Here is a 12,563-nt window from a genome sequence, read left to right as displayed (position 1 = left end):
AGATGGAAACCATGGGAGCTCTCGCTTGACAGCTCTGGAGGCAAGATCAGACTCCAGGAGAAGAAAGAGGAGGACGGACCCCAGGAATATGGGTGCTTGTCCAAAGGAGGCACCTCGCCCGCACATCCCACAGGCTGCTGGCTACAGGACTGAGCTGAAACGAGAGCGCTGCTCTCCGGGAAGAGGGATTTCCATTTGCACTTGGTCCCTCTGGGTTTGTTACTCCAGCAGTCCTCACTACAGGTCCTTGAACATGTGTTCCCTGGGGGAGCCTCATTTTCCCCCTTATCTCAGCCTTACAGGGAACTCTGTGAAAGACATGTGGCTCTGTTCCTGCACAGGCAATAGAAATAGTGCCATCTACCGACAAGCAAGAATATGCAGCCTTGAACAGAGTCAGTGAGGTTATTGTGACTGGAACATACAAAATGCCATCACAACCCACACCTTCATATTCTGGGGTGAGAGGGAAGGAACATAAACGTTATACTGCATTTACCCACATTCTTTAGCCTGAACATCGTGCATTACTGTGGCAAGATCCCTGCAAAAGAGCTCCAGAAGTGGATTCCTCTCTGTGCCCTGTACGTCTTTGCGTCATTGCCGAGATCTACATATGCTGATGGTAGCGTTAGCGGGGCTGTTCAGAACAAACTTTTCTTCCTTACTAATTCTATTTAAAAACCTACTCCTATTCTTTCTCTATGCACAAGTCTTCCACCAGCAGATTGTGATTTTCTCAGATTTATCTGTGATTTGAAAATATTTCCATATTCTTTGTGTGTTGGCTAGTTATAATATTTAACAACCTCAGGCACAAACGAGGGTCCTACTTTCCTAGGCAACTGACAAACAACACAAGGAAAAAAAATGCTCTGGTTCCCAAAGACCCAATAGTCCGTGCAGGCTGCTCGGTCTGCAGGTGGCTTGTGTGTAGTTCATGAGGGGTATTCTCTATGTGAGCCATTTTTACTGGACATGTAGATGATTTTGCTCACTGTCCCTAAAAAGGCATTAAATAAAGAATGACTTCATGTTATCTACACTTTAGACTGCCATGTCATTTCTGTTAGTTTGGATGACAATGGCTTTGTTCGCAGAACATTTTGTTTTGGTATAACAATATGACACAGCATTCAGTTCTGGACCAAGTGAGACTAGATCCATGGAAATAGATAAGTTTCTCACAATTTTGGCAGGTGCACCTACAGTCAGAGAGAGATTTCCCTTGAACCTATTGTAAGCCCAAAAGGCGACTCCACAGCATCAGCTGGGTTTTGCAAGACAGGGTCATCTGCACAAAAGGTCAGGTTTGTAAAGTCCAGCTTGCACAGCTGCATGCAGAAGTACCCATCAGGAGAAGCCCAGCACAGCACTTACACTCTACTAGGGCTTAGATGGGATGCTCAGTTTAAGTAAGAAATTCATAGGCCTCCTGCTGAGGAGATCATGCGCAAAATTTTTTTCTTTTCACCAGCCTGCAGGCAGTTATATTCTAGCAACACTACCAAAATTTGCTCGAGACTTTTTTTTCCAGTTTCCACAAGTCGCCATGAGACAGCCCTGCTTTCGCTCTAAAATATAACCTAAAAAATATTCTTTGCCTGTAAAGAACCAAGCAGAGGTCCTGCATTTCTCTCTCTCCAGGTCTTGTGGCTTGTTGCATTATGTGAAACTGCCCTGTTTTAAGAAGAAACCAGCAGCAGTTCATGCACACACCCAAGAAAGGATCAAAACACAGCCTGCCAGCTTTGTGCTGAGAACTGGCATTCACAAAGCCCCAGTCATAGAGCTATACCTATAGTCCCTTGTTTAGGAACAAGACTTGCCTTCGCACAGCCTCCTCCCCGTGAAGTTTATATTTACAGCATTTCCTTGTTCCCAAGACTTTGGGAGCATGCCTGCTCACTGAGAGGAATGCCTCTTTGCTCTCTGTGAAATGAAACGTTCCAAGTGGAGGATGAAGACCCTTAGCCAGGGGACAATTTAAAAATGTTGACTAAGGTTGTGCTCCTTGTACACAGGAGCCAAAACAGATGGTGAATGGTTGCTCACACCCGGGCAGGGGAAGGAGCACCTAGAGTTACTAACAGTCATTTCCCTGAGTGCTGATGAAAGGAGGAGCCATCCCCACTTTTCATGTAGTTTCTTTACCAGCACCTCCCTCTCTTATTTTTCCACACCTCCAAACTCTCAAGCATAAAGTTATGGTGGGGAGGTGAGGAAAAAGCATTTTGGAACTGCCCTGGCCAATGCTGGTGGGTCCTTGTTGCTTCTCCACTTCACACACATGGCCCAGGCAGACTGGTTGCACACATCAGCTGCCACATTTCTTGGAAGGCATAAACCCCGACATTAGCCCTGCCTTATTTAAGAGGGGTTTGTTCTTCCCCATTCCCTTCCTGAGCTGACATTGCTTCCAACATTTAGCAGGAGTCTACCAGGGGCCTGTGTAGACTCCTGCTAAAACTGTTCCTCAGACCCCCTCAGCAAAGTTTCCCACAGCAGCTTCTGGTGGCCACAGCTGGAAGAGCCCATTCACCCTGAGGTCAACGGAAAGCACAACACTTGCCACAATGTTGGAAGCAATGTTAGAACTGAACAGTCCTTCCTGCAAAGCTAGTCCCTAAGTCAACTGACATATCATCACAGACCACTTTGTTAATGATAGGGGGAAAGCCTCGAATTGTTTTATAACCACCTGGCAGACAACAGCCTGATCGCTTTCTAAAAAATGAGCATTTCTGACCAAGGTGAGAACATTCTTCGGATGTCTCTGTTCCCTGAACCCTGCTGGCACTGCACCTCTCCCCAGTGCCACCTCCTGAGCCCACCGAGGGGAGCAGCAGCATGGTGGTCACTGTGCAGAGGCTCTGCAGGACACGCTCTGTCAGAGCAACACCGAAGGATTGCTTGGGCTTCTCCACGTGCATGTTGAGAGAAGGGTAGGCCACTTATCTTTTCAGCAGTGTTGCTGACTTGCAAGATTGTACTATGAATTTCATAGCAGTTGGGGTTTTCCCTCAAGACCAACAGCTGGACTCACATGATCAGGTCCTCCAGAATACTGCTGCTTTTTCTCTCACTCTCTTTTTTCTTACGCAAGTTTTTGGCCTGTGTAGTTAAGGTGACTTAAGGGTACTTTAACAGTTCAGAAAACAAAAGTCGGTGAAAAATGTCCCCAAAGATAGGGTTATTTTTGTTTAATCCCACCACTTTTAAGCCAGTCTCAGGAGCTGACACATGCCTGTTAACGGCATTGGCAATAGAGCTTGAAGCATGTGAAAACAGCTTTGATTCTTTCCATTAATGGCTTCTTAAGAGGTACACCCTGCAGCTGCCACATTTCTTGGAAGGCATAAACCCTGACATTAGCCCTGCCTTATTTAAGAGGGGTTTGTTCTTCCCCATTGGCCTCAGTTAATAATTCTCTGGTGATTTTATCTCCATTTTATCTGCTGCAAACCTCTGGGTGCTTGCTGTATTTCCCCGGCTAGCAGCACTGTTATCAATGCCAAATATTTCAAGCTGTCAGGACATTACTGAACAGAAATTCCTTGAAGCCACTGTTAGCCTAAAGGCGAAGCATTTAACTATATTGCATTGGGGTTAACTACTCTGATGGCCCTTACATTAGCTTATTAGTGGAGGCCAGTTGCTGCTGCGCTCGGTGTGGGGACAGAGCCTTTCCAAGGTCCCTTCCCGAGCAACTCCACCTTCTGGCTCCTGCATGGGGAAAGACCTGCCGTCTAGCTCTGGATTCCCTAGGACTTTTCCTGAAAATGTGATCTGCATCGCAATTTTTAATACTTCTGCCTCAGTTAGTCCCTACCAGGAGAAGGGGTGGGGTCAGGTCTGTTTTTAGCATATTTTTCCTTGGGTTTTAAAGTTTATTTAAACTGACTCACATTTAATTGTCCTAAGGTAAACAGATGAATCACCCGGGGAGAATACACCTCCAAAGGTCAGGGTTCAAAGTAAGCTTTTTTCTTTCTTTCTTTCTTTCTTTTCCTTGGGCTTAAATAAGGAAAACTGGGTTGGTTGGAAAATAAAACTATTTTATTTGGGAGTTTAGCAGACAGTGACTCAGATTTTTTAGTTTCCTGAACTTTTTACTTTTATATAAGTAAGACTCTTGATAAACAGGTATTGAGCCCACACCTGTCATGGAAAGAGAGGCAGGAGTTCAGCTCTCCATGCTAACAGAAGCTCTCTTGTTCTGCTGGTGAAATTCGCTGGTTGGCTACAGAGAGATTCTTGATAACTCCTAATTCAAGCCCTTCGGACCAAGCGTGCTGCAGGGCCCCTTTTTTACTTTTGCAGAGATCCTAATCAGTCAATGAGAAAAAGCTATTAAAAAAACAGAAGAAGAAAAGAGCAGCAAGCTAATTTTGATTCTGGAAAGCTCGCTGTCATCACTTAAAATCCCTTGAAAACTTGTTACTCTGATTTTTCTGTCCTATTAAAAACCATTCACATTAACAGTTTGCTCTTCCCGATCTTATTTGTCTGTGTGGGATGTGTCTCCAGCCCTTGTTGATAGTGTCAGCTACAGAGGTGCTACTTGGTGTGGTGTGAGGTTGCCAAAAAAACAGGCCGTACGTGTGTATTTCCCAGCATTTTTACTTTGATCTGGTTTTCATGCCCAGAGCTTGCCGGAGTCTGTCTCAGGTCAAGCTAGCAGCACCTGTAATCTCTGTAAGGAACACATTGCTCATTTGTTTTTTGTTGTTGCTCCCCTTCCTCCCCTCAGCAACAGAGAGAAAAAGACACCAGGAAAATGTTGGGCTTCATACAGCTGTAGAAATCATGATATAGAAAGAGCAATGAAAAAAGCAGCAGCAGCCACAAAGGTTGCAGCTGGATTTCAGCACCTTTTGACTCATCATATTTCTCTTTTTTCCCCTTCCACACAAGGAGGTAGACTGTTATATACTCTGATCAGAGATTTATGAAAGGATAAACAGAGTATTTTTGAGTCCTCATCCCATCTACTTCTATGAAGAGCAACAAGAACCTTTGGATGTGTTCTCTAGTTCACTGAAAATTTTTTAAGAAATCTGGTTAGTTTTGGCGCACATAGCAACAGCAGCTGGCCTTCAAACAAATTAACTTTCTGTTATAGCCCCTCATTCACTGCTGGACAAAGGCTGGGAGACACCTGCCTTCCTCTTTCCACTGTGATTCACCAAAAGAGAGGCCCAGAAAGTGTCTCTCGTTTCTGGAAATAAGGGGCATCATTCTGCCCGGATGGACAGGAAATTGGATAGGGCAGGGATTTTACATGCTCCAATTTTGCAAGGCAGTGAGTTCTTCATGCTTCACTTCCCTTTCTGCAAAATATGGGGGTAATGACACTTCTGTCGAAAGCCCTATGAGATACTCAGTTCCTATAGTCAGGTGGTTTTGTGCATGCTCTAAACAGACATATTTCTCCCCTCCCTCCCCCTGCAAAATGTAGGCAAATACTCATTATTCCACTGCATTTCTCATGACATTTTTGAGGGTTTTGAAAATTGGAAACAAAAGGAAAAAAGTCCAAGCTTCTACATCATCCAAAACACTCACATAAATGCAGATACTCTCATAAAAAGTTCTGCATAACCAAAAATGGATTTCATAAATTTATTTTGCTTTTTAATTATCAGCTCTTTTCTCCAGCATGCTAGGAACATTTAAATGTGGTATCTGCTGGTATCTGAGCTCCTTGGTGAAAACTGAATGAATAGACAATAACAGCAACTCTACGAGTAAATCCTGCTGCATTTTGCTAACATGTGGTGAATGACGGGTGAAAGATTTCATTGCAAAATTACTTTGGAAGAACTCACTTCTGCTGCCCCCTAGTACCTATAGGGAGGTTAATGAGTAGACAGAGCCAGGCTGTTCATAGTGGTGCATGGTGGGAGGACAAGAGACAATGGGCATAAATTGAAACAAAAGAGGTTCTTACTGTATATAAGGAAAAAAATGTTCCACAGCGAGGATATTTAAGCATTGGAGCAGGTTGCCCACAGAAGCTGTGGGATCTCCATCCTTAGAGGTTTTCAAGACCCAACCAGACAAAGCCCTGAGCTACCTGCCCTGCATTCAGAGTGACCCTCCTTGGAGCAAGAGGTTGGACTAAAGACCAAACAAGGGCCTTTCCAGCCAGGCGAGTCTGATTCTACAAAAGAAGAAAAACAAGCAGTGTGACATGTAATCATGCGATTAGTGCATTGGGCTGCAATTCAGAGCTGTGCAAATTCATGGACTTCGTGTTTGACCTTGGATGTGTCATTTACAGCCAGATTCCTCATCCAATTTTAGGCACTCAACTCTGACACATAGAGGTTGCCCTGGGCACCCTTTGAAGGTACCCAACTCTTTCGAGTACATAGGGCAGCATAGCCCAGCTATGATCAGACTCACACTCTAGACTTTCCTTTCTTTCTCCGTCAATGATAGAGGAAACCCAAGGAAACTCATTTTCTAAACTAGGTACCTCATTTAAAGAGTCTTAGGTAGGGTATATGGGGCCAGCTTCTGTCCTTGTGTCAGATGCTTCAGTGTAAAAATTGGAGAGAATTGCTCTTTGCTTCCTCTCATTTCCCTCATCTGTTTTGGTTGTAAACTCTTTGAGGTGAGAGCTGTCTTTCACTGTGTGTTAGGCACAACAAGTCTCAGGCTAAATATTTCAAATGTAGCTGACCAAAATTAAGCATCACCAGCAATAAGCTTTACAAAGGCAAATCCAAGGGGAAGCTGGACAAGCACATGTACACAGATCTTTTAGGAGTTTCCAAGCATACAGACCACATCAGGATTTGGAAATCACCTCGGCTGAAATTAGTTGAAGGGTTTCAAGACTACTTAAACAAAATAATATTTGCTTGCCTGATCTCTTAGCATTCACTAAAAGCCCCTGCTGGAGACAGGATACTGGACATTTGGCATGGCCCAGTATATCCATTGTTATATTCTTTTATCTCTTAGTGCTCATCCTGAATGCATGGACAGCAGAGCACTTCCAACAATTTGATGCCAGGATAGAAGACTTTTAAAAGTTAAGTTTATAAATACAGAAGTTGGGAATCCAATTTAAGGGAGTCAGGTTTGGAAATATGGACTTCAAATCCCAAGGCCTTTATCTATCCACCATCTGCGGCTTTCACTATAGTCAGGTTTGAGCAGCCTTAGGTGCCTACAGGTACAAGAAGAGATGGAAAGTCACAGCCACAGTTGCATAGTATGCTCTGCAGTTGTAACCATTATTTAGTACTGAGTCCTTAAACCTCTCTCCCACTGTACATGAAGCCCAGCTGCTGTCTCCATGTGAGCCAAAGCTAACCATTCCCATATTTCATCCTCTAGCCCCTTGGAGTTGCTCAAAGCAATCCCAAAAGCCACCGCTTCTTGCACCTGAAAAGACTCTCTTGATTCCAGACCCACTAGACATCCCTCACATAAACTGTTTATATTTATTTTGCACTTGTTTGGTGTTTCAAACCATCTTAACCGATACAGTGGGAGGCCCACATGGTTTTCCCTTCCTTACGCAGAAGGCCTCAGTCTTTGCAGAAACACCTTCGCCCTCTCGCAGTCCCTTTCCCCTCCCTCCGGAAGAAGTGAAAGCCTACAGCCAGAGCTCTGTCAACATTTTGGAAACCAAAGGGAATGCATAGCAACACCGGGTCTGTTTGTATTTACACTATAGTTACCAGAGCCTCCTCGGGCTTTTTCTCCATGCTCTCTCCCCCTTGTTCTCTCTCTCTCTTTTCTTTCAAAATGTAGATGTGTATTTGGTAACACTGGAACTGCTCTGTATGTTTCTTTAGTTCTGCCTCTATTAGCAGCTTCCGTAGGCTCTTCCAGCCCCAAGCCCAGAGACCTGGCAGCGAGGAGATCAAACAAACACAGCTGCTCCTGTGTCACCGCTGCAGCGAGCCGGCTGCCTGCCCGCCCCGGCTCCTGCAGCACGCAGCAGCCAGGGTGCAGGTGGAAGTGGAGAGCTTTGAGGTCGAGGTGTAAATACCCATAATTAGATATGAATTACATTTAATATCCATGACTGGGTCTGGTGGGAAACAGGTGGGGCAGAAATCTGAAAGATGCACGCTGGAAAAAATCCTCCTTACTCAACTTGATCTCAAGCCCGTGGAAGCGCATGGAAAGAATCCCCTTGAGTTGTGATGGGCTTCGGACCAGGGTTTTGTGCAAAAGCAAGGGGAATGCAATAGGAAAAGCCGCATATACAGTATGGATTGGCAATTTTAGCAGCCTTCTCCTTGGCAGGGAGAGTTAAAGGAGAAGGAGGGGGGAAGGAAATTAAAAATAAAAAGAAGAAGAAAAAAGAAGAACAAAGCAAAAAAAGACTGGAGGGCAGGGGGAAAGCAGCAGGATGGTAATTTACATCTTCATTTCAAAGATACTCATATGGTCTATTTTGACACACCTTGCAGAAAGTAACAAAACAGCTTGGGTTGCCAGAAATAAATGTTATGGCTCTCATGTTTGGAGTTCTTCTCCTTTTTCTGGAGAGCTTTTTCAGATGCTTTCTTTCTATTTGACCTTTGAGCTGCTTGGAAGATTTACTGAGTGCCTCAAATGCAGTCATTTTTGCAAAACTGATGTATAGCATTAGCAATAGGAGAATATTCCAGTGATGTGCAAATAGGTCAAGGAAAAAAGTGAACCAATAAGGTAACCAAACAGGAATGTAAACTGAATGGAGCCTTTTATGCAAAAAGTGAAAGGTTCAATTTTTTTCCAGAATTATAACATATTGAAAAGCTTGTGGCAGAGCCCCGATACTCAAAACCTTTTGATAAGCAGAGATGTTTTTAAGACTATTCTGGCTTCAGTGCATTTGTCTTTGCACCTCTAAAAATGCTGTTCTTGGAAATCATCTATAAGTATAAATACACAGTTGGAAACATAACTTTATTGTAACATACAAAATCTATGATAAATCTTGATTAATGATTGCGTGAGATGGTTTAAGGCTTGCCAATGTTATCATTTGTTCCTGTTCTTCTTCTTTTTCTTTTTTTATCTTAAAAAGCAAATCATCCAAGGTTTGCTCTACCCTATCCTTAATATCCTGCACTTCCACCTAAATTTATCCACACTCTTCCGTAAAGCTTATGTGGGGGCAGATCCTCAGCTGATGTAAATTAACTTAGTGGTTTTAATATCTGCCGAAAATCTAACTGATTCTCTTTAATGAATACAGAGTAACAGCCACAAAGACCCCATATTTACAGATTTGCTTTGGCAATCTGCAAGGTGCAATCTGATTTTTTAAGGAAGGCTACTGACCGGATATGCACTAGCCAATATTCTATTTTGCTTTGTTTGGTGATGGTAAAACACGTGTAAACACAGGTAAACACATGTCATACCCTCCTGCAACTGTTCCTTCTGCTCAATAGGTACCTGTCTGCAGTCACAAATGAAGACTTTTTCATGCTCTAGCAGCTCACTGAAAATATTCAATTCCTATAAAAGAAGCACTAAAAGGAGCCCGATTTGGACACAGGTAGTTAAACCTAACACTTATGGTGGAGGTATATTCATTTTATTCCCATTTAATGCTCATCTTTTTTTCTAAGCAGGGCAGTGCCAGAGATGCCAGGGCTTTCTCCGGCCTGCAAATTATTTCCACCTGGTTCTGGCGAGCTCTGCGGTGCCTACATCTGGTCTACAATTTGCAGTGAATCAACAACTGCTTAAATACATGGCAAGCTTCAACATACTCAAGTGTGTGTCTGGCTGCAGACACATTCTGCAGCACCCAAGCTGGACACCGCTTCCACATCCCACCTGACAGCGAATTCCTGTTTCTGCATTGCCAAAGGCTTGCGGTTGCTCTCTTTTACATCTAGAGATGGTCTCTCCAGAGACGGCTGTGGGCTGAATCCCGCTGGAGGGGTAACATCGGGAGCCTGCGCTCTCCGAGACCACAGAGAAGATCTTTCTCTTCAGGGAAATTTGCCTGGCCCGTGGCATGGGTGCGCAAATAAGCCGTCACTGAAAGACACCAGTGCTGCGTTAACACAGAACAAAGCTGAAAACTTTCGTGACTAGCGTTCTCATGGCTTTTAGTCATACCTTAAGCCAGGGAATGGCGGCACATGTGATAATTAAAGCAAAAGGATCTTTTTGAACCTTAAAAGATTTGAGTTCAGCTGAATTTGAATTTTAGACAGAAGTTCACATGGGTTTTTATTTCATCCAAGCCAGTTTATCCACCTTTCCTTTTCAGACAGGCTTAGATTTAATCCTCAATACCTCTGAAGTTATTTATGCTAGTTTGTTTGTTTGTTTGTTTCCAATTAACTTTTAATTCATTTTTGGGTCTGAGCAGGATTTTTTTTTTTTTAAATGCTGGGTGTAACCATTTATATAAACAAAACTGCCTAATTTATTTTTTTCCATTGCCTTTTGATGTTGAATCTGTTCATTTCCATCACTTTTAGCCCCATGTGTGATGGGAGACTTCCCTAGATGTCCTGATAACCCCATTCTAGAGTAGTTGTCACTGACCTGAACACCAGCTGATTAATTTATCAGAACACATGGAAAAAAAAGTGCTGAAGAACAAGTGGGGCACTTTGTGTTAAAACTACGTGAAAAGTCAGGCTATGTTCAGATTAAAACCATTTCTTATTAACCAGCAGCAAATGTTTGCAGAATGTGATTTTTTCATCAAACTGTCCCCATATTTTTTATTGCATCAGAAGACTAAAATCTTCAATGTTTTAGCACCAATGGACAATTTAATCCAGCTTTTCAGCTGCAAGTACTTGGGTTTTGTCAGTTTTTCACCAATTTTTACTTTTTCTTTTCATTTTTCAATGAAACAGTGCCATTTTCTACAGGAAAATCACAACAACAACAAAGATCTCATTTTGCAATCTGCTGTATTCAGTACACAGCTTTATCGCCCATCAAACCTTGGCTAGAAATACAAAGGGAAAATTTACTAGCTGGCTATCTACTGGAATAGCTCCATTACCTTATACTGGGAATACGGTCCAGTGTTCCTCTTAACTGCACTGAGAATCCCTGATTACATTAAGGAACACATTTCTTAAGACTGAAAAACATTTCAAACTAGGCCTTTTTTTTTTTTTTTTTTTTTTAGTTTCCATAAAACAAGTCTCCCAGGTTCAGGTTCTCCCCAGCCTTTTTGCAAGCAACCTGTATGAATGGTAAGGGATAAAAGGTTTCCTTTCCTTTCACAGATGAAAGCCAGGAAAATTTTGCAGCCCTTTTCTCAAGTGATTTCAGGTGTTCTCCATTTCTAACTGCCCAGTGGTGACACAAGATGTGTAGGAAGTGGTGAAACAGCTTGCTCTGAACTCATGAAAGTAGTAAAGCTGTGGGTACGCACAGGGAATAAGAAGCTGCAAGAAGCCTTCTACCTCCTTAGGAGAGTATTTAGTAGCTCAGTGTGACTCTGAACCAGCCTTTACAGTAGTGAATTTAGGGACAGATGAAAGTCCCCTGGGGCCCGCAGTAAAAGCGGAGACTGTGACCCCTCTGTGTATTAGGATACAGAGCAACAAAATGAACCTGGTCCTTCTGTAACCTCAAAGCAAACTGCTCCATTTGCCACCTCCACCCCCCTCTAGGAAGCCCTGCTTAAATGGCACAATTGAGACCCATTTATTTAGCGGATAAAATTGTACATGAGTTGTACAAAGTGACTTGAGATTTACGCATGCATGGAAGCCAGCAGAGATGAATTACTCCTTAGGTCTGCAAAGCCCTTTACAAATGTAAAGCACCACATAAGCACCAAGCAGCATTATTTCTTTGAATTTGTCTTTTAGCTTTTACATACCAGCTAAGAGCCAAACTGTGGTAAAGAAACTAATATAGAAATATTGCAAATATAAATGCACATACTTTAAACAACCCACAGACCCCTTTTCTACCATAATTTCTCTCAGGTCAAGGCAGAGCTGAAATGTTAATTTGGGTGCAGCATTTTATTCAGCTGAAGTATGACTCACCCTGTCTGAGAGCAAACGTTGGGTCTCTGCAGGGGAAGGGTGGCCATGAGCCACTGCTGCAGACAGTTTTGTCCAGCTCTTCTGAGATATAGGTGAAGGAGCTCTGTCTCCAAGAAACACAGCTTCAGTGTAATCTAATCAGAAGCATGACTGAGTCACTGAAAACTTTCTTCCTTTCTTTGAATGTTAAAGTGATATATGCACGTCGTTCCCCAAAGAGAGCTCTGACACAGCTCTCCTTCAATACAGGGGAAGGAAGAGGGCTCCACATCTGAGCCACAACCAAGCGGCTGACTTCAGTTTTTACAGCAAAGACACTCAAAACCAGGCCCAGTCCTCCTATGGAAAAAACAGCAGGAGGGCTAAAAATAGCATGTACAAAGCTCCGGGTTCCCATTCAGAGTTTTTGAGCTATTTTGTATCCAAGACGAAAAGAACAACTTCTTTGTGCTACTTCATGGTTTCTCACAGGTACCGGCCTCTCTATTCCCCCACCGTTCCTTCACTGCATGGGTTTGCAGGTTCAGAGCTGTGCCACAGGCATTAAGCGACTGGCTTATT

The 12,563-nt window shown here is 43.2% G+C and overlaps 1 long non-coding RNA gene across 1 annotated transcript in view; it reads right to left on the bottom strand.

Moving 5' to 3' along the window:
• LOC136991652 (uncharacterized) overlaps positions 1–12,134 on the bottom strand; it is a 140,840-nt gene extending 128,706 nt beyond the window's left edge. The window contains exon 1 of the long non-coding RNA XR_010883858.1: positions 12,003–12,134. This is a non-coding gene — a long non-coding RNA (uncharacterized lncRNA). The remainder of the gene's footprint in view (positions 1–12,002) is intronic.
• Between the last annotated feature and the right edge of the window lie 429 nt (positions 12,135–12,563).

Source organism: Apteryx mantelli, chromosome 3 (genome assembly GCF_036417845.1).
Source record: "Apteryx mantelli isolate bAptMan1 chromosome 3, bAptMan1.hap1, whole genome shotgun sequence".
Classification (NCBI taxonomy): Eukaryota; Metazoa; Chordata; class Aves; order Apterygiformes; family Apterygidae; genus Apteryx; species Apteryx mantelli.
The sequence above is the reverse complement of the archived record's forward strand: the minus strand, read 5'-3'. Positions and strand labels throughout refer to the sequence as shown.